Source organism: Gorilla gorilla, chromosome 7 (genome assembly GCF_029281585.2).
Source record: "Gorilla gorilla gorilla isolate KB3781 chromosome 7, NHGRI_mGorGor1-v2.1_pri, whole genome shotgun sequence".
NCBI lineage: Eukaryota > Metazoa > Chordata > Mammalia > Primates > Hominidae > Gorilla > Gorilla gorilla.
The window spans coordinates 153,481,601-153,503,935 of record NC_073231.2 but is presented as its reverse complement, the minus strand read 5'-3'; positions in this window follow the sequence as shown (position 1 = coordinate 153,503,935).

Below are 22,335 nucleotides of genomic sequence, written 5' to 3'. Positions count from 1 at the left end.
ATCTACACCGCTATCTGTATAAACATGGAAATATCTACACTGCTACCTGTATAAACATGGAAATAACAGCACCGCTATCTGTATGAACATGGAAATATCTACACCGCTTCTGTATGAACATGGAAAAGTCTTCACCGCCATCTCTATGAACCTGGATATATCTACACAGCCATCTGTATGAACATGGAAATACCTTCACCGCCATCTGTATGAACATGGATATGTCTACACAGCCGTCTGGATGAACATGGAAATATATACACCGCTATCTGTATGAACATGGAAATATCTACACCGCTCTCTGTGTAAACATGCATACATCTTCACCGCTATCTGTATAAACATGGAAATATCCACACCGCTATCTGCATGAACATGGAAATATCTACACCGCTATCTGTTTGAACATGGAAATATCTACACCGCTATCTGCATGAAAATGGAAATATCTACACAGCTATCTGCATATACATGGAAATATCTACACAGCTATCTCTTTGCACATGGAAATAACTACACCGCTATCTCTATAAACATGGAAATATCTACACCACCATCTGTATGAACATGGAAATATCTGCACCGCCATCTGTATGAACATATAAATATCTACACCGCCATCTGTATTAAGAAGGAGATATCTACACCGCTATCTCTATAAACATGGAAATAGCTACACCGCTATCTGTATGAACATGGAAATATCTACACCGCTACCTGAATAAACACGGAAATATGTACACCGCTACCTGTATAAACATGGAAGTATCAGCACCGCTGTCGGTATGAACATGGCAATATCTACACGGCTATCTGTATGAACATGGAAATATCTACACCGCTATCTGTATGAACATGGAAATATCTACACCTCTATCTGTATGAACATGGAAATAGCTACTCAGCCATCTGGATGAACATGGAAATATCTACACCGCGATCTGTATGAACATGGAAATACATACACCGCTATCTGTATGAAAATGGAAATATCTACACCGCTATCTGTATGAACATGGAAATATCTACAACGCTATCTGTATGAACATGGAAATATCTTCACCGCCATCTGTATGAACATGCATATATCTACACAGCCATCTGGATGAACATGGAAATATCTGCACCGCTATCTGTATGAACATGGAAATATCTACACCGCTATCTGTATGAACATGGATATATCTACACAGCCATCTGGATGAACATGGAAATATCTGCACCGCCATCTGAATGAACATATAAATATCTACACCGCCATCTGTATTAAGATGGAGATATCTACACTGCTATGTGTATAAACATGGAAATATCTACACCGCCATGTGTATAAACATGGAAATATCTACACCGCTATCTGTATAAACATGGAAATATCTGCACCGCTACCTGTATAAACATGGAAATATCAGCACCGCTATCAGTATGAACATGGAAGTATCTACACCGCCATCTGTATGAACATGGAAATATCTTCACCGCCATCTGTATGAACATGGAAATATCTGCACCGCCATCTGTATGAACATATAAATATCTACACCGCCATCTGTATTAAGATGGAGATATCTACACCGCTATCTGTATAAACATGGAAATATCTACACCGCTATGTGTATAAACATGGAAATATCTACACCACTATCTGTATAAACATGGAAATATCGACACTGCTACCTGTATAAACATGGAAATATCAGCACCGCTATCTGTATGGACATGCAAATATCTATACCGCCATCTGTATGAACATGGAAAAATCTTCACCGCCATCTGTATCAACATGGATAAATCTACACAGCTTCTGTATAAGCATGGAAACATCTTCACCGCCATCTGTATGAACATGGATATGTCTACACAGCCGTCTGGATGAACATGGAAATATCTACACCGCTATCTGTATGAACATGGAAATATCTACACCGCTATCTGTGTAAGCATGCATACACCTTCACCGCTATCTGTATAAACATGGAAATATCCACACCGCTATCTGTATGAACATGGAAATATCTACACCGCTATCTGTATGAACATGGAAATATCTTCACCGCCATCTGTATGAACATGGATATATCTACACAGCCATCTGGATGAACATGGAAATATCTACACTGCTATCTGTATGAACATGGAAATACATACACCGCTATCTGTATGAACATGGAAATATATACACCGCTATCTGTGTAAACATGCATACATCTTCACCGCTATCTGCATAAACATGGAATTATCTACACTGCTGTCTTTATGAACATGGAAATATCTGCACCGCTAACTGATTGAACAGGGAAATATATACACCGCTATCTGCATGTAAATGGAAATGTCTACAAAGCTATCTGCATATACATGGAAATATCTACACATCTATCTCTTTACACATGGAAATAACTACACTGCTATCTGTATGAACATGGAAATATCTACACTGCTATCTTTATGAACATGGAAATATCTACACCGCTAACTGTTTGAACAGGGAAATATATACAGTGCTGTCTGCATGAAAATGGAAATGTCTACACAGCTATCTGCATATACATGGAAATATCTACACAGCTATCTCTTTACACATGGAAATAACTACACCGCTATCTGTATGAACATGGAAATATATACACCGCCATCTGTATGAACATGGAAATATCTGCACCGCCATCTGTATGAACATATAAATATCTACACCACCATCTGTATTAAGATGGAGATATCTACACTGCTATGTGTATAAACAAGGAAATATCTACACCGCTATGTGTATAAACATGGAAATATCTACACCGCTATCTGTATAAACATGGAAATATCTACACCGCTACCTGTATAAACATGGAAATATCAGCATCGCTATAAGTATGAACATGGAAGTATCTTCACCGCCATCTGTATGAACATGGAAATATCTTCAACGCCATCTGTATGAACATGGAAATATCTGCACCGCCATCTGTATGAACATATAAATATCTACACCGCCATCTGTATTAAGATGGAGATATCTACACCGCTATCTGTATAAACATGGAAATATCTACACCGCTATGTGTATAAACATGGAAATATCTACACCACTATCTGCATAAACATGGAAATATCGACACTGCTACCTGTATAAACATGGAAATATCAGCACCGCTATCTGTATGGACATGAAAATATCTACACCGCCATCTGTATGAACATGGAAAAATCTTCACCGCCATCTGTATCAACATGGATAAATCTACACAGCTTCTGTATAAGCATGGAAATATCTTCACCGCCATCTGTATGAACATGGATATGTCTACACAGACGTCTGGATGAACATGGAAATATCTACACCGCTATCTGTATGAACATGGAAATATCTACACCGCTATCTGTGTAAACATGCATACATATTCACCGCTATCTGTATAAACATGGAAATATCCACACCGCTATCTGTATGAACATGGAAATATCTACACCGCTATCTGTTTGAACATGGAAATATCTACACCGCTATCTGCATGGAAATGGAAATATCTACACAGCTATCTGTATATACATGGAAATATCTACACAGCTATCTCTTTGCACATGGAAATAACTACACCGCTATCTCTACAAACATGGAAATATCTACACCACCATCTGTATGAACATGGAAATATCTGCACCGCCATCTGTATGAACATATAAATATCTACACCGCCATCTGTATTAAGAAGGAGATATCTACACCGCTATCTGTATAAACATGGAAATATCTACACCGCTATCTGTATGAACATGGAAATATCTACACCGCTACCTGTATAAACACGGAAATATGTACACTGCTACCTGTATAAACATGGAAGTATCAGCACCGCTATCGGTATGAACATAGCAATATCTACACGGCTATCTGTATGAACATGGAAATATCTACACCGCTATCTGTATGAACATGGAAATATCTACACCACTATCTGTATGAACATGGAAATAGCTACACAGCCATCTGGATGAACATGGAAATATCTACACCGCTATCTGTATGAACATGGATATATCTACACAGCCATCTGGATGAACATGGAAATATCTACACTGCTATCTGTATGAACATGGAAATACATACACCGCTATCTGTATGAACATGGAAATATCTACACCGCTATATGTATGAACATGGAAATATCTACACCGCTATCTGTATGAACATGGAAATATCTTCACCGCCATCTGTATGAACATGGATATATCTACACTGCCATCTGGATGAACATGGAAATATCTGCACCGCTATCTGTATGAACATGGAAATATCTACACCGCTATCTGTATGAACATGGATATATCTACACAGCCATCTGGATGAACATGGAAATATATACACCGCTATCTGTGTAAACATGCATACATCTTCACCGCTATCTGTATAAACATGGAATTATCTACACTGTTACCTTTCTGAACATGGAAATATCTGCACCTCTAACTGTTTGAACTGGGAAATATATACACCGCTATCTGCTTGAAAATGGAAATGTCTACACAGCTAACTGCATATACATGGAAATATCTACACAGCTATCTCTTTACACATGGAAATAACTAAACTGCTATCTGTATGAACATGGAAATATCTACACCGCCATCTGTATGAACATGGAAATATCTGCACCGCCATCTGAATGAACATATAAATATCTGCACCGCCATCTGTATTAAGATGGAGATATCTACACCGCTATCTGTATAAACATGGAAATATCTACACCGCTACGTGTATAAACATGGCAATATCTACACTGCTATCTGTATAAACATGGAAATATCTACACCGCTACCTGTATAAACATGGAAATATCAGCACCGCTATCAGTATGAACATGGAAGTATCTACACTGCCATCTGTGTGAACATGGAAATATCTTCACCGCCATCTGTATGAACATGGAAATATCTGCACCGCCATCTGTATGAACATATAAATATCTACACCACCATCTGTATTAAGATGGATATATCTACACCGCTATCTGTATAAACATGGAAATATCTACACCGCTATGTGTATAAACATGGAAATATCTACACCGCTATCGGTATAAACATGGAAATATCTACACTGCTACCTGTATAAACATTGAAATATCAGCACCGCTGTCTGTATGAACATGGAAATATCTACACCGCCATCTGTATGAACATGGAAAAATCTTCACCGCCATCTGTATGAACATGGATATATCTACACAGCCATCTGTATCAACATGGAAATATCTTCACCGCCACCTTTATGAACATGGATATGTCTACACAGCCGTATGGATGAACATGGAAATATCTACACCGCTATCTGTATGAACATGGAAATATCTACACCACTATCTGTGTAAACATGCATACATCTTCACCGCTATCTGTATAAACATGGAAATATCCACACCGCTATCTGTATGAACATGGAAATATCTACACCACCATCTGTATGAACATTGAAATATCTGCTCCGCCGTCTGTATGAACATATAAATATCTACACCGCCATCTGTATTAAGAAGGAGATATCTACACCGCTATCTGTATAAACATGGAAATATCTACACCGCTATCTATATGAACATGGAAATATCTACACCGCTACCTGTATAACCACGGAAATATGTACACCGCTACCTGTATAAACATGGAAGTATCAGCACCGCTATCGGTATGAACATGGCAATATCTACACGGCTATCTGTATGAACATGGAAATATCTACATCGCTATCTGTATGAACATGGAAATATCTATACCACTATCTGTATGAACATGGAAATAGCTACACAGCCATCTGGATGAACATGGAAATATCTACACCGCTATCTGTATGAACATGGATATATCTACACAGCCATCTGGATGAACATGGAAATATCTACACCGCTATCTGTATGAACATGGAAATACATACACCGCTATCTGTATGAACATGGAAATATCTACACCGCTATCTGTATGAACATGGAAATATCTACACCGCTATCTGTATGAACATGGAAATATCTTCACCGCCATCTGTATGAACATGGATATATCTACACAGCCATCTGGATGAACATGGAAATATCTGCACCGCTATCTGTATGAGCTTGGAAATATCTACACCGCTATCTGTATGAACATGGATATATCTACAGAGCCATCTGGATGAACATGGAAATATCTACACCGCTATCTGTGTAAACATGCATACATCTTCACCGCTATCTGTATAAACATGGAAATATCTACACTGCTATCTTTATGAACATGGAAATATCTACACCGCTAACTGATTGAACAGGGAAATATATACACCACTATCTGCTTGAAAATGGAAATGGCAACACAGCTATCTGCATATACATGGAAATATCTACACAGCTATCTCTTTACACATGGAAATAACTACACCGCTATCTGTATGAACATGGAAATATCTACACCGCCATCTGTATGAACATGAAAATATCTGCAACGCCATCTGAATGAACATATAATTATCTACACCGCCATCTGTATTAAGATGGAGATATCTACACCGCTATCTGTATAAACATGGAAATATCTACACCGCTACGTGTATAAACATGGCAATATCTACACGGCTATCTGTATAACCATGGAAATATCTACACCGCTACCTGTATAAACATGGAAATATCATCACCGCTATCAGTATGAACATGGAAGTATCTACACTGCCATCTGTGTGAACATGGAAATATCTTCACCGCCATCTGTATGAACATGGAAATATCTGCACCGCCATCTGTATGAACATATAAATATCTACACCACCATCTGTATTAAGATGGATTTATCTACACCGCTATCTGTATAAACATGGAAATATCAACACCGCTATGTGTATAAACATGGAAATATCTACACCGCTATCGGTATAAACATGGAAATATCTACACTGCTACCTGTATAAACATGGAAATATGTACACTGATACCTGTATAAACATGGAAATATCAGCACCGCTATCTGTATGAACATGGAAATATCTACACCGCCATCTGTATGAACATGGAAAAATCTTCACCGCCATCTGTATGAACATGGATATATCTACACAGCCATCTGTATCAACATGGAAATATCTTCACCGCCATCTGTATGAACATGGATATGTCTACACAGCCGTCTGGATGAACATGGAAATATCTACACCGCTATCTGTATGAACATGGAAATATCTACACCGCTATCTGTATGAACATGGAAATATCTACACCACTATCTGTGTAAACATGCATACATCTTCACCGCTATCTGTATAAACATGGAAATATCCACACCGCTATCTGTATGAACATGGAAATATCTACACCACCATCTGTATGAACATGGAAATATCTGCACCGCCGTCTGTATGAACATATAAATATCTACACCGCCATCTGTATTAAGAAGGAGATATCTACACCGCTATCTGTATAAACATGGAAATATCTACACGGCTATCTATATGAACATGGAAATATCTACACCGTTACCTGTATAAACACGGAAATATGTACACCGCTACCTGTATAAACATGGAAGTATCAGCACCGCTATCGGTATGAACATGGCAATATCTACATGGCTATCTGTATGAACATGGAAATATCTACATCGCTATCTGTATGAACATGGAAATATCTACACCACTATCTGTATGAACATGGAAATAGCTACACACCCATCTGGATGAACATGGAAATATCTACACCGCTATCTGAATGAACATGGATATATCTACACAGCCATCTGGATGAACATGGAAATATCTACACCGCTATCTGTATGAACTTGGAAATACGTACACCGCTATCTGTATAAACATGGAAATATCTACACCACTATCTGTATGAACATGGAATTATCTACACCGCTATCTGTATGAACATGGAAATATCTACACCGCTATCTGTATGAACATGGAAATATCTTCACCGCCATCTGTATGAACATGGATATATCTACACAGCCATCTGAATGAACATGGAAATATCTGCACCGCTATGTGTATGAACATGGAAATATCTACACCGCTATCTGTATGAACATGGATATATCTACACAGCCATCTGGATGAACATGGAAATATCTACACCGCTATCTGTGTAAACATGCATACATCTTCACCGCTATCTGTATAAACATGGAAATATCTACACTGCTATCTTTATGAACATGGAAATATCTACACCTCTAACTGTTTGAACAGGGAAATATATACACCGCTATCTGCTTGAAAATGGAAATGTCTACACAGCTAACTGCATATACATGGAAATATCTACACAGCTATCTCTTTACACATGGAAATAACTACACCGCTATCTGTATGAACATGGAAATATCTACACCGCTATCCGTGTAAACAAGCATACAGCTTCACCGCTATCTGTATAAAAATGGAAATATCTACACAGCTATGTGTAAAAACATGGAAATATCTACACCGCTATCTGTTTGAACATGGAAATATCTACACCGCTTTCTGCATGGAAATGGAAATATCTACACAGCTATGTGTAAAAACATGGAAATATCTACACCGCTATCTGTATAAACATGGAAATATCTACACCGTTACCTGTATAAACATGGAAACATCATCACCGCTATCAGTATGAACATGGAAGTATCTACACCGCCATCTGTGTGAACATGGAAATATCTTCACCGCCATCTGTATGAACATGGAAATATCTGCACCGCCATCTGTATGAACATATAAATATCTACACCACCATCTGTATTAAGATGGAGATATCTACACCGCTATCTGTATAAACATGGAAATATCTACACCGCTATGTGTATAAACATGGAAATATCTACACCGCTATCTGTATAAACATGGAAATATCTACACTGCTACCTGTATAAACATGGAAATATCAGCACCGCTATCTGTATGAATATGGAAATATCTACACCGCCATCTGTATGAACATGGAAAAATCTTCACCGCCATCTGTATGAACATGGATATATCTACACAGCCATCTGTATCAACATGGAAATATCTTCACCGCCATCTGTATGAACCTGGATATGTCTACACAGCCGTCTGGATGATCATGGAAATATCTACACCGCTATCTGTATGAACATGGAAATATCTACACCACTATCTGTGTAAACATGCATACATCTTCACCGCTATCTGTATAAACATGGAAATATCCACACCGCTATCAGTATCAACATGGAAATATCTACACCACCATCTGTATGAACATGGAAATATCTGCACCGCCGTCTGTATGAACATATAAATATCTACACCACCATCTGTATTAAGAAGGAGATATCTACACCGCTATCTGTATAAACATGGAAACATCTACACCGCTATCTATATGAACATGGAAATATCTACACCGCTACTTGTATAAACACGGAAATATGTACACCACTACCTGTATAAACATGGAAGTATCAGCACCGCTATCGGTATGAACATGGCAATATCTACATGGCTATCTGTATGAACATGGAAATATCTACATCGCTATCTGTATGAACATGGAAATATCTACACCACTATCTGTATGAACATGGAAATAGCTACACAGCCATCTGGATGAACATGGAAATATCTACACCGCTATCTGTATGAACATGGATATATCTACACAGCCATCTGGATGAACATGGAAATATCTGCACCGCTATCTGTATGAACATGGAAATATCTACACCGCTATCTGTATGAACATGGAAATATCTACACCGCTATCTGTATGAACATGGAAATATCTTCACCGCCATCTGTATGAACATGGATATATCTACACAGCCATCTGGATGAACATGGAAATAACTGCACCGCTATCTGTATGAACATGGAAATATCTACACTGCTATCTGTATGAACATGGATATATCTACACAGCCATGTGGATGAACATGGAAATATCTACACCGCTATCTGTGTAAACATGCATACATCTTCACCGCTATCTGTATAAACATGGAAATATCTACACTGCTATCTTTATGAACATGGAAATATCTACACCGCTAACTGTTTGAACAGGGAAATATATACACCGCTATCTGCTTGAAAATGGAAATGTCTACACAGCTAACTGCATATACATGGAAATATCTACACAGCTATCTCTTTACACATGGAAATAACTAAACTGCTATCTGTATGAACATGGAAATATCTACACCGCCATCTGTATGAACATGGAAATATCGGCACCGCCATCTGAATGAACATATAAATATCTGCACCGCCATCTGTATTAAGATGGAGATATCTACACCGCTATCTGTATAAACATGGAAATATCTACACCGCTACGTGTATAAACATGGCAATATCTACACTGCTATCTGTATAAACATGGAAATATCTACACCGCTACCTGTATAAACATGGAAATATCAGCACCGCTATCAGTATGAACATGGAAGTATCTACACCGCCATCTGTATGAACATTTAAAAATCTTCACCGCCATCTGTATGAACATGGATATATCTACACAGCCATCTGTATGAACATGGAAATATCTTCACCGCCATCTGTATGAACATGGATATGTCTACACAGCCGTCTGGATGAACATGGAAATATCTACACCGCTATCTGTATGAACATGAAAATATCTACACCGCTATCTGTGTAAACATGCATACATCTTCTCCGCTATCTGTAAAAACATGGAAATATCCTCACCGCTATCTGTATGAACATGGAAATATCTACACCGCTATCTGTTTGTACATGGAATTATCTACACCGCTATCTGCATGAAAATGGAAATATCTACAAAGCTATCTGCATATACATGGAAATATCTACACAGCTATCTCTTTGCACATGGAAATAACTACACCGCTATCTCTATAAACATGGAAATATCTACACCACCATCTGTATGAACATGGAAATATCTGCACTACCATCTGTATGAACATATAAATATCTACACCGCCATCTGTATTAAGAAGGAGATATCTACACCGCTGTCTGTATAAACATGGAAATATCTACACCGCTATCTGAATGAACATGGAAATATCTACACCGCTACCTGTATAAACACGGAAATATGTACACCGCTACCTGTATAAACCTGGAAGTATCAGCAGCGCTATCGGTATGAACATGGCAATATCTACACGGCTATCTGTATGAACATGGAAATATCTACACCGCTATCTGTATGAACATGGAAATATCTACACCACTATCTGTGTGAACATGGAAATAGCTACACAGCCCTCTGGATGAACATGGAAATATCTTCAGCGCTATCTGTATGAACATGGATATATCTACACAGCCATCTGGATGAACATGGAAATATCTACACCGCGATCTGTATGAACATGGAAATACATACACCGCTATCTGTATGAACATGGAAATATCTACACCGCTATCTGTATGAACATGGAAATATCTACACCGCTATCTGTATGAACATGGAAATTTGTTCACCGCCGTCTGTATGAACATGGATATATCTACACAGCCATCTGGATGAACATGGAAATATCTGCACCGCTATCTGTATGAACATGGAAATATCTACACCGCTATCTGTATGAACATGGATATATCTACACAGCCATCTGGATGAACATGGAAGTATCTACACCGCTATCTGTGTAAACATGCATACATCTTCACCGCTATCTGTATAAACATGGAAATATCTACAATGCTATCTTTATGAACATGGAAATATCTACACAGCTAACTGTTTGAACAGGGAAATATATACACCGCTATCTGCATGAAAATGGAAATGTCTACACAGCTATCTGCATATACATGGAAATATCTACACAGCTATCTCTTTACACATGGAAATAACTACACCGCTATCTGTATGAACATGGAAATATCTACACCGCCATCTGTATGAACATGGAAATATATGCACCGCCATCTGAATGAACATATAAATATCTACACCGCCATCTGTATTAAGATGGAGATATCTACAACGCTATCTGTATAAACATGGAAATATCTACACCGCTATGTGTATAAACATGGAAATATCTACACTGCTATCTGTATAAACATGGAAATCTCTACACCGCTACCTGTATAAACATGGAAATATCAGCACCGCTATCAGTATGAACATGGAAGTATCTACACCGCCATCTGTATGAACATGGAAATATCTTCACTGCCATCTGTATGAACATGGAAATATCTGCACCGCCATCTGTATGAACATATAAATATCTACACCGCCATCTGTATTAAGATGGAGATATCTACACCGCTATCTGTATAAAAATGGAAATATCTATACCACTACTTGTATAAACATGGAAATATCTACACCGCTATCTGTATAAACATGGAAATATCTACACTGCTACCTGTATAAACATGGAAATATCAGCACCGGTATCTGTATGAACATGGAAATATCTACACCGGAATCTGTATGAATATGGAAAAACCTTCACCGCCATCTGTATGAACATGGATATATCTACACAGCCATCTGTATGAACATGGAAATATCTTCACCGCCATCTGTATGAACATGGATATGTCTACACAGCCGTCTGGATGAACATGGAAATATCTACACCGCTATCTGTATGAACATGGAAATATCTACACCGCTATCTGTGTAAACATGCATACATCTTCACCGCTATCTGTATAAACATGGAAATATGCACACCGCTATCTGTATGAATATGGAAATATCTACACTGCTATCTGTTTGAACATGGAAATATCTACACCGCTATCTTCATGAAAATGGAAATATCTACACAGCTATCTGCATATGCATGGAAATATCTACACAGCTATCTCTTTGCACATGGAAATAACTACACCGCTACCTCTATAAACATGGAAATATCTACACCACCATCTGTATGAACATGGAAATATCTGCACCGCCATCTGTATGAACATATAAATATCTACACCGCCATCTGTATTAAGAAGGAGATATCTACACCGCTATCTGTATAAACATGGAAATATCTACATCGCTATCTGTATGAACATGGAAATATCTACACCGCTACCTGTATAAACACGGAAATATGTACACCGCTACCTGTATAAACATGGAAGTATCAGCACCACTATCGGTATGAACATGGCAATATCTACACAGCTATCTGTATGAACGTGGAAATATCTACAACGCCATCTGTATGAACATGGAAATATCTTCACCGCCATCTGTATGAACATGGAAATATCTACACAGCCATCTGGATGAACATGGAAATATCTACACCGCTATCTGTATGAACATGGAAATATCTACACCGCTATCTGTATGAACATGGAAATATCTACACAGCCATCAGGATGAACATGGAAATATCTACACCGCTATCTGTATGAACATGGAAATACCTACACCACTATCTGTATGAACATGGAAATATCTTCACCGCTATCTGTATGAACATGGAAATATCTACACCGCTATCTGTATGAACATGGAAATATCTCCACCGCCATCTGTATGAACATGGATATATCTACACAGCCATGTGGATGAACATGGAAATATCTACTCCGCTATCTTTATGTACATGGAAATACCTACACGGCTAACTGTTTGAACAGGGAAATACATACACCGCTATCTGCATGAAAACGGAAATATCTACACAGCTATCTGCTTATACATGGAAATATCTACACAGCTATCTCTTTACACATGGAAATAACTACACCGCTATCTGTAGGAACATGGAAATATCTACACCGCCATCTGTATGAACATGGAAATATCTGCACCGCCATCTGTATGAACATTTAAATATCTACACCGCCATCTGTATTAAGATGGAGATATCTACACCACTATCTGCATAAACATGGAAATATCTACACCGCTATGTGTATAAACATGGAAATACCTACACCGCTATCTGTATAAACATGGAAATATCTACACCGCTACCTGTATAAACATGGAAATATCAGCACCGCTATCAGTATGAACATGGAAGTATCTACACCGCCATCTGTATGAACATGGAAATATCTTCACCGCCATCTGTATGAACATGGAAATATCTGCACCGCCATCTGTATGAACATATAAATATCTACTACGCCATCTGTATTGTGATGGAGATATCTACACCGCTATCTGTATAAACAAGGAAATATCTACACCGCTATGTGTATAAACCTGGAAATATCTACACCGCTATCTGTATAAACATGGAAATATCTACACTGCTACCTGTATAAACTTGGAAATATCAGCCCCGCTATCTGTATGAACATGGAAATATCTACACCGCCATCTGTATGAACATGGAAAAATCTTCACCGCCATCTGTATGAACATGGATATATCTACACAGCCATCTGTATGAACATGGAAATATCTTCACCGCCATCTGTATGAACATGGATATGTCTACACAGCCGTCTGGATGAACATGGAAATATCTACACCGCTATCTGTATGAACATGAAAATATCTACACCGCTATCTGTGTAAACATGCATACATCTTCACCGCTATCTGTAAAAACATGGAAATATCCACACCGCTATCTGTATGAACACGGAAATATCTACACCGCTATCTGTTTGAACATGGAAATATCTACACCGCTATCTGCATGAAAATGGAAATACCTACAAAGCTATCTGCATATACATGGAAATATCTACACAGCAATCTCTTTGCACATGGAAATAACTACACCGCTATCTCTATAAACATGGAAATATCTACACCACCATCTGTATGAACATGGAAATATCTGCACTGCCGTCTGTATGAACATAGAAATATCTACACCGCCATCTGTATTAAGAAGGAGATATCTACACCGCTATCTGTATAAACATGGAAATATCTACACCGCTATCTGTATGAACATGGAAATATCTACACCGCTACCTGTATAAACACGGAAATATGTACACCGCTACCTGTATAAACATGGAAGTATTAGCAGCGCTATCGGTATGAACATGGCAATATCTACACGGCTATCTGTATGAACATGGAAATATCTACACCGCTATCTGTATGAACATGGAAATATCTACACCACTATCTGTATGAACATGGAAATAGCTACACAGCCATCTGGATGAACATGGAAATATCTACAACGCTATCTGTATGAACATGGATATATCTACACACCCATCTGGATGAACATGGAAATATCTACACCGCTATCTGTATGAACATGGAAATACATACACCGCTATCTGTATGAACATGGAAATATCTACACCGCTATCTGTATGAACATGGAAATATCTACACCGCTATCTGTATGAACATGGAAATATCTTCACTGCCGTCTGTATGAAGATGGATATATCTACACAGCCATCTGTATGAACATGGAAATATCTTCACCGCCATCTGTATGAACATGGATATGTCTACACAGCCGTCTGGATGAACATGGAAATATCTACACCGCTATCTGTATGAACATGGAAATATCTACACCGCTATCTGTGTAAACATGCATACATCTTCACCGCTTTTTGTATAAACATGGAAATATCTACACTGCTATCTTTATGAACATGGAAATTTCTACACCGCTAACTGTTTTAACAGGGAAATATATACACCGCTATCTGCATGAAAATGGAAATGTCTACACAGCTGTTTGCATATACATGGAAATATCTACACAGCTATCTCTTTACACATGGAATATAACTACACCGCTATCTGTATGAACATGGAAATATCTCCACCGCCATCTGAATGAACATATAAATATCTACACCGCCATCTGTATTAAGATGGACATATCTACACCGCTATCTGTATAAACATGGAAATATCTACACCGCTATGTGTATAAACATGGAAATATCTACACCGCTATATGTATAATCATGGAAATATCTACACCGCTACCTGTATAAACATGGAAATATCAGCACCGCTATCAGTATGAACATGGAAGTATCTACACCACCATCTGTATGAACATGGAAATATCTTCACCGCCATCTGTATGAACATGGAAATATCTGCACCGCCATCTGTATGAACATATAAATATCTACACCGCCATCTGTATTAAGATGGAGATATCTACACGCTATCTGTATAAACATGGAAATATCTACACCGCTATGTGTATAAACATGGAAATATCTACACCGCTATCTGTATAAACATGGAAATATCTACACTGCTACCTGTATAAACATGGAAATAACAGCACCGCTATCTGTATGAACATGGAAATATCTACACCGCTTCTGTATGAACATGGAAAAGTCTTCACCGCCATCTCTATGAACCTGGATATATCTACACAGCCATCTGTATGAACATGGAAATACCTTCACCGCCATCTGTATGAACATGGATATGTCTACACAGCCGTCTGGATGAACATGGAATATATACACCGCTATCTGTATGAACATGGAAATATCTACACCGCTCTCTGTGTAAACATGCATACATCTTCACCGCTATCTGTATAAACATGGAAATATCCACACCGCTATCTGCATGAACATGGAAATATCTACACCGCTATCTGTTTGAACATGGAAATATCTACACCGCTATCTGCATGAAAATGGAAATATCTACACAGCTATCTGCATATACATGGAAATATCTACACAGCTATCTCTTTGCACATGGAAATAACTACACCGCTATCTCTATAAACATGGAAATATCTACACCACCATCTGTATGAACATGGAAATATCTGCACCGCCATCTGTATGAACATATAAATATCTACACCGCCATCTGTATTAAGAAGGAGATATCTACACCGCTATCTGTATAAACATGGAAATAGCTACACCGCTATCTGTATGAACATGGAAATATCTACACCGCTACCTGAATAAACACGGAAATATGTACACCGCTACCTGTATAAACATGGAAGTATCAGCACCGCTATCAGTATGAACATGGCAATATCTACACGGCTATCTGTATGAACATGGAAATATCTACACCGCTATCTGTATGAACATGGAAATATCTACACCTCTATCTGTATGAACATGGAAATAGCTACTCAGCCCTCTGGATGAACATGGAAATATCTTCAGCGCTATCTGTATGAACATGGATATATCTACACAGCCATCTGGATGAACATGGAAATATCTACACCGCGATCTGTATGAACATGGAAATACATACACCGCTATCTGTATGAAAATGGAAATATCTACACCGCTATCTGTATGAACATGGAAATATCTACAACGCTATCTGTATGAACATGGAAATATCTTCACCGCCATCTGTATGAACATGCATATATCTACACAGCCATCTGGATGAACATGGAAATATCTGCACCGGTATCTGTATGAACATGGAAATATCTACACCGCTATCTGTATGAACATGGATATATCTACACAGCCATCTGGATGAACATGGAAATATCTACACCTCTATCTGTGTAAACATGCATACATCTTCACCGCTATCTGTATAAACAAGGAAATATCTACACTGCTATCTTTATGAACATGGAAATATCTACACCGCTAACTGTTTGAACAGGGAAATATATACACCGCTATCTGCATGAAAGTGGAAATGTCTACACAGCTATCTGCATATACATGGAAATATCTACACAGCTATCTCTTTACACATGGAAATAACTACACCGCTATCTGTATGAACATGGAAATATCTACACCGCCATCTGTATGAACATGGAAATATCTGCACCGCCATCTGAATGAACATATAAATATCTACACCGCCATCTGTATTAAGATGGAGATATCTACACTGCTATGTGTATAAACATGGAAATATCTACACTGCTATGTGTATAAACATGGAAATATCTACACCGCTATCTGTATAAACATGGAAATATCTACACCGCTACCTGTATAAACATGGAAATATCAGCACCGCTATCAGTATGAACATGGAAGTATCTACACCGCCATCTGTATGAACATGGAAATATCTGCACCGCCATCTGTATGAACATATAAATATCTACACCGCCATCTGTATTAAGATGGAGATATCTACACCGCTATCTGTATAAACATGGAAATATGTACACCGCTATGTGTATAAACATGGAAATATCTACACCACTATCTGTATAAACATGGAAATATCGACACTGCTACCTGTATAAACATGGAAATATCAGCACCGTTATCTGTATGGACATGGAAATATCTATACCGCCATCTGTATGAACATGGAAAAATCTTCACCGCCATCTGTATCAACATGGATAAATCTACACAGCTTCTGTATAAGCATGGAAACATCCTCACCGCCATCTGTATGAACATGGATATGTCTACACAGCCGTCTGGATGAACATGGAAAAATCTTCTCCGCCATCTGTATCAACATGGATAAATCTACACAGCTTCTGTATAAGCATGGAAACATCTTCACCGCCATCTGTATGAACATGGATATGTCTACACAGCCGTCTGGATGAACATGGAAATATCTACACCGCTATCTGTATGAACATGGAAATATCTACACCGCTATCTGTGTAACATGCATACATCTTCACAGCTATCTGTATAAACATGGAAATATCCACACCGCTATCTGTATGAACATGGAAATATCTACACCGCTATCTGTTTGAACATGGAAATATCTACACCGCTATCTGCATGGAAATGGAAATATCTACACAGCTATCTGTATATACATGGAAATATCTACACAGCTATCTCTTTGCACATGGAAATAACTACACCGCTATCTCTATAAACATGGAAATATCTACACCACCATCTGTATGAACATGGAAGTATCTGCACCGCCGTCTGTATGAACATATAAATATCTACACCGCCATCTGTATTAAGAAGGAGATATCTACACCGCTATCTGTATAAACATGGAAATATCTACACCGCTATCTGTATGAACATGGAAATATCTACACCGCTACCTGTATAAACACGGAAATATGTACACCGCTACCTGTATAAACATGGAAGTATCAGCACCGCTATCGGTATGAACATGGCAATATCTACACGGCTATCTGTATGAACATGGAAATATCTACACCGCTATCTGTATGAACATGGAAATATCTACACCACTATCTGTATGAACATGGAAATAGCTACACAGCCATCTGGATGAACATGGAAATATCTACACCGCTATCTGTATGAACATGGATATATCTACACAGCCATCTGGATGAACATGGAAATATCTACACTGCTATCTGTATGAACATGGAAATACATACACCGCTATCTGTATGAACATGGAAATATCTACACCGCTATCTGTATGAACATGGAAATATCTACACCGCTATCTGTATGAACATGGAAATATCTTCACCGCCATCTGTATGAACATGGATATATCTACACAGCCATCTGGATGAACATGGAAATATCTGCACCGCTATCTGTATGAACATGGAAATATCTACACCGCTATCTGTATGAACATGGATATATCTACTCAGCCATCCGGATGAACATGGAAATATATACACCGCTATCTGTGTAACATGCATATATCTTCACCGCTATCTGCATAAACATGGAATTATCTACACTGCTGTCTTTATGAACATGGAAATATCTGCACCGCTAACTGTTTGAACAGGGAAATATATACACCGCTATCTGCATGTAAATGGAAATGTCTACACAGCTATCTGCATATACATGGAAATATCTACACATCTATCTCTTTACACATGGAAATAACTACACTGCTATCTGTATGAACATGGAAATATCTACACTGCTATCTTTATGAACATGGAAATATCTACACCGCTAACTGTTTGAACAGGGAAATATATACACTGCTGTCTGCATGAAAATGGAAATGTCTACACAGCTATCTGCATATACATGGAAATATCTACACAGCTATCTCTTTACACATGGAAATAACTACACCGCTATCTGTATGAACATGGAAATATCTACACCGCCATCTGTATGAACATGGAAATATCTGCACCGCCATCTGAATGAACATATAAATATCTACACCGCCATCTGTATTAAGATGGAGATATCTACACTGCTATGTGTATAAACAAGGAAATATCTTCACCGCTATGTGTATAAACATGGAAATATCTACACCGCTATCTGTATAAACATGGAAATATCTACACCGCTACCTGTATAAACATGGAAATATCAGCACCGCTATCAGTATGAACATGGAAGTATCTTCACCGTCATCTGTATGAACATGGAAATATCTTCAACGCCATCTGTATGAACATGGAAATATCTGCACCGCCATCTGTATGAACATATAAATATCTACACCGCCATCTGTATTAAGATGGAGATATCTACACCGCTATCTGTATAAACATGGAAATATCGACACTGCTACCTGTATAAACATGGAAATATCAGCACCGCTATCTGTATGGACATGAAAATATCTACACCGCCATCTGTATGAACATGGAAAAATCTTCACCGCCATCTGTATCAACATGGATAAATCTACACAGCTTCTGTATAAGCATGGAAATATCTTCACCGCCATCTGTATGAACATGGATATGTCTACACAGACGTCTGGATGAACATGGAAATATCTACACCGCTATCTGTATGAACATGGAAATATCTACACCGCTATCTGTGTAAACATGCATACATTTTCACCGCTATCTGTATAAACATGGAAATATCCACACCGCTATCTGTATGAACGTGGAAATATCTACACCGCTATCTGTTTGAACATGGAAATATCTACACCGCTATCTGCATGGAAATGGAAATATCTACACAGCTATCTGTATATACATGGAAATATCTACACAGCTATCTCTTTGCACATGGAAATAACTACACCGCTATCTCTACAAACATGGAAATATCTACACCACCATCTGTATGAACATGGAAATATCTACACCGCCTTCTGTATGAACATATAAATATCTACACCGCCATCTGTATTAAGAAGGAGATATCTACACCGCTATCTGTATAAACATGGAAATATCTACACCGCTATCTGTATGAACATGGAAATATCTACACCGCCATCTGTATGAACATGGAAAAATCTTCACCGCCATCTGTATGAACATGGATATATCGACACAGCCATCTGTATCAACATGGAAATATCTTCACCGCCATCTGTATGAACATGGATATGTCTACACAGCCGTCTGGATGAACATGGAAATATCTACACCGCTATCTGTATGAACATGGAAATATCTACACCACTATCTGTGTAAACATGCATACATCTTCACCGCTATCTGTATAAACATGGAAATATCCACACCGCTATCTGTATGAACATGGAAATATCTACACCACCATCTGTATGAACATGGAAATATCTGCACCGCCGTCTGTATGAACATATAAATATCTACACCGCCATCTGTATTATGAAGGAGATATCTACACCGCTATCTGTATAAACATGGAAATATCTACACGGCTATCTATATGAACATGGAAATATCTACACCGTTACCTGTAAAAACACGGAAATATGTACACCGCTACCTGTATAAACATGGAAGTATCAGCACCGCTATCGGTATGAACATGGCAATATCTACATGGCTATCTGTATGAACATGGAAATATCTACATCGCTATCTGTATGATCATGGAAATATCTACACCACTATCTGTATGAACATGGAAATAGCTACACACCCATCTGGACGAACATGTAAATATCTACACCGCTATCTGAATGAACATGGATATATCTACACAGCCATCTGGATGAACATGGAAATATCTACACCGCTATCTGTATGAACTTGGAAATACATACACCGCTATCTGTATAAACATGGAAATATCTACACCGCTATCTGTATGAACATGGAATTATCTACACCGCTATCTGTATGAACATGGAAATATCTACACCGCTATCTGTATGAACATGGAAATATCTTCACCGCCATCTGTATGAACATGGATATATCTACACAGCCATCTGGATGAACATGGAAATATCTGCACCGCTATGTGTATGAACATGGAAATATCTACACCGCTATCTGTATGAACATGGATATATCTACACAGCCATCTGGATGAACATGGAAATATCTACACCGCTATCTGTGTAAACATGCATACATCTTCACCGCTATCTGTATAAACATGGAAATATCTACACTGCTATCTTTATGAACATGGAAATATCTACACCTCTAACTGTTTGAACAGGGAAATATATACACCGCTATCTGCTTGAAAATGGAAATGTCTACACAGCTAACTGCATATACATGGAAATATCTACACAGCTATCTCTTTACACATGGAAATAACTACACCGCTATCTGTATGAACATGGAAATGTCTACCAC